This window comes from Ictidomys tridecemlineatus, chromosome 3, assembly GCF_052094955.1.
Source record: "Ictidomys tridecemlineatus isolate mIctTri1 chromosome 3, mIctTri1.hap1, whole genome shotgun sequence".
Lineage (NCBI taxonomy): Eukaryota > Metazoa > Chordata > Mammalia > Rodentia > Sciuridae > Ictidomys > Ictidomys tridecemlineatus.
Genome location: NC_135479.1, coordinates 73,242,796 through 73,246,733, shown reverse-complemented (window position 1 = coordinate 73,246,733; position 3,938 = coordinate 73,242,796).

The window sequence follows — 3,938 nt, the reverse complement described above, 5'->3', positions numbered from 1 at the left end:
AAGAATGAAATCAAGCATTGAATGGGTCTCAATGCTTTACACATTTCCATCATTACTAGGTTTTTTAAAACTTGAAAGGTTAATTTTAATGTAAAAAAACATATTTGATAGAGGGGAGTGAAGGGAGGAAAGGGGAAACAGGATTAGGAAGGAAAGTAGAATGAATCAGACATTATCACCCTATATACATATATAACTATACAACTGGTAGAATTCTACATCATGTAAAACCAAAAGAATGAGAAATTGTACTCCATAATATATGACGTGTTAAGTGCATTCTACTGTCATGCATGACTAATTAAAACAAGTAAAAAGATTTCAAAAAAATAACATATTTGAGCTTGTAATTATACCTCTCCTGAAAGGATCATTTCATTTGCTATTTCTTTCCTTTAAACCTTAAATTAGTTTCAAAAAATAAATAATCTCATAATATATATATATATATATATATATATATTATCCCAAAATTTGTCATTAAGTACCCATACACAAACCCCAAATGTATTTTGCATTTTTAATATAAGCCATTTTTTTTAGAAAACTTATATATTTGTGATGTAAAAGTTTGAATTACTTATAATTATATGGAGAAACAAAAAATTAAGTTCTTTCCTTTTCTTTCCATCCCCCAAGTCTTTTGTAGGATTAATATTTAAGAAATCTATATGGCAGAAAAATGTAAATTTGGATTATTTTTTTAAACCCATAACCAGTTATTACTATATGGAAAAGAGGGATACTTATGAAGTAAAGATAATTAATATCAATGGGGTAAACCATGTGAAAGCTAGTCATGAGTCTATCATTTTTCTCTAGGGTCCTCTTTCAGTGCTCCCACTCTTACATCTGGATCCACTCCTCTTTTCATCTTTGTAACATTTTTATTAGTGTCCTATAGTTTTACATAATTGTGAGGTTGATTTTGACAAATCATGCACTCATGAATGCATATAACATAGTTTGCTCTATTTGAATGTCTAGAAAGCCTTTACCCTGTCCTCCTCTCTCCCACTGATCCCTTACCACAGTTGGTCTTTATTCTATTCATTTATTTTTTTAATTGGTGCATTATGGATGTACATAAAAGTGAACTTCCTTGTGCTATATTTACACTGCACATAGCATAATTTGAGAAATTTTATTCTAAAGCTCCTCCCCTTTCCCATTTCTCCTCCCTCACCCTTAATTGCCTTTCTCTAGTACACTTTTTCTTTTCATTTTCACAAAATTCTTTTAAAAAATTCTCATATCTCTTTAGCTTTTGTATACGAGAAAAAACATTCAACTCTTTATCAATTCAGCTTATTTCACTTGGTATGATGGTCTCTAGAGCAATACATTTGCTAGTAAATTACTTAATTTCATTCTTTTTTTATGGCTAAGTAAATCTCTATTGTGTGTACACACCACATTTTCTTTATCCATTTATATGTTGAAGGACACCTAAACTAGTTCCATAACCTAACTCTTGTGAATTTTGCTATGTATTTCTATGCATGTATCACTATAGTATTCTGATTTTAGTTTTCTTGGGCAAGTAGCAATGAGATAGAAATCTGGGTCAATTGGTGGCTCCATTCTTAGTCTTTTGAGGAATATCCATTCTGCCTTCCAAAGTGTTGTACTAATTTGCAGTATCACGAGCAATGCATGAGTGTAAATTTGCCCTCCACATCCTGACCAACATTCTTTATTATTTGTATTCTTGATGATTGCTACTCTAACTGGAGTGAGAACTTATTGTAAGAACTTATTGTAAGTTTTGATTTGTATTTCCCAAATTTCTAAGGATCTTGAAATTTTTTTTTACGTTTCTGTTGACAATGTGCATAACTTCTTTTGAGAAATACCTGTTAGTTCATTTATGAATTTACTATTTGGATCTTTGGGGATTTTTTTGGTGTTTGGCTTTTTGATTTATTCACATATTCTTGATGGTATATGTGGTATGTGGTGCTGCTGAGGATCGAACCCGGGCCGCACGCATGCTAGGCGAGCGCGCTACCGCTTGAGCCACATCCCCAGCCCCTTGATGGTATATGTGAATAGTAACATATATATATATTCAAAACAGTATCTGTTATAAATAATCTAACATTCTACCACAAGACCCTAGAAAAAGAAGGAAAATATAATTCCAAAACAAACAGAAAAATGAAATAATAATACCAAGACTCAAATTAATTAAACTAAAAATAAAAAATAATACCAACATAAAATTGATCTTCTATAAAGATAAAATTACTGATAAATTCTTAGCCAAGTTAACCAAAAAAGAGAGACAAATCATGCATTCATGAATACATATAACATAATTTTCTAATAACAATTTAATAAACTTAAGGATAAAAAAAGAGATATCACAAATATTTCTAAAATCTAGAGGATCATCCTGAATTATTTTGAAAACTCATATTCCAATAAAGTGGAAAAATTAGACAACATCTACAAGTTTCTAGACACTTATGACCTACTCAAATTTAACCACCATGTTATGAGAAACCTAAACAAACCAATATTAAGCAATGAAATTGATGAACTAATTTAAAGTCTTCCAAAAAAAAGCCTAGTACCAGATGGATTCTATGCCAAGTTCTACCAGATCTTTAAAGAACTACTTTTAGTTGTTCTCAAATTATTCCATGAAATAGGCAAGGAACACTCTAAAATTTGTTCTATAGAACCAATAATACACAAATACCAAAACTAGACAAAGACAAGTCAAGAAAATAAAACTTCACACCAATATCCATGATTTAAAAGGTTCAAATATCCTGAATAAAATATTAGCAATCTGCCAGGCACTGTGGTGCATGTCTGTAGTCCCAGTGGCTCAGAGGATTGAGTCAGGAGTATCTCAAGTTCAAAGTGAGACTCAGCAAAATTGAGACACTAAACAACTCAGTGAGATCCTGTCTCTAAAAAAAACATAAAATAGGGCTGGGGATATGGCTCAGTGGTTCAGTGTCACTGAGTTCAATCCCTGGTCTGCACCCCCAACACACACAGAAAATTAGCAATCTTCATGCCAAAACATATTAAGAAGATTGTACACACTAATCAAATGGGTTTCATCCTAGGGATGCAAGCTTAATTCAACATATATAAATCAATAAATATAACTCACCACCTAAATAAAATTAAGGACATGATTATCACATGATTATCCTAATAGATGTAGAAAAGAGCTTTGACAAAACCAGCACCATTCATTTTTCTACACAAGGATATCTATTATAACAGGATACAAGAACAATGAACATACAACAATCAGTTCCCTATATACCCATAATAAATCTGCTGAGAATAAAATCTGGAAAACTATCTTATTCAAACTAAACTAAAATAAAATAAAATTTGGTATAAATATAACCAACAAAGTGAAAGTTATCCAAAATGAAAACTATAGAAGAGTGAAGAAAGAAATTGAAGAACTTAGAAGATGGAGGGACCTCCCATGTTTTGGGTAGGCAATTCATATTGTCAAAATGACCATATTTACAAAAGTGGTATACAGATTTGGTGCAGTTCACATCAAAATATGAATGAAATTCTTCACAGGTCTAGAAAATGTCCTAAAATTCATATGGAAGAATAAAAGCTCAGAGTAGCCAAAACAATCTTGAGCAAGAAGAGCAATGCAGCAAGCATCTCAATACTTTATCTCAAATTATACTACAGAGCCATAGTATGAAAAATAGCACAATATTGGAACCAAAGCAAACATGATGGATAGAACTGAAGACACAGTTAAATCCACAGAGACACAGTCATCTGGTCTTTGACAAAGTAGACAAAAAACATACATTGTAAAAAAGATAGCTGTTTTAATAAATGGTGGGGTGGTGGAAATTAGATATCCATATATAGAAAAAATAATGTAGGTATTTATCTCTCATTGTGCACAAAAATCAACCCAGAGTGGATCAAAA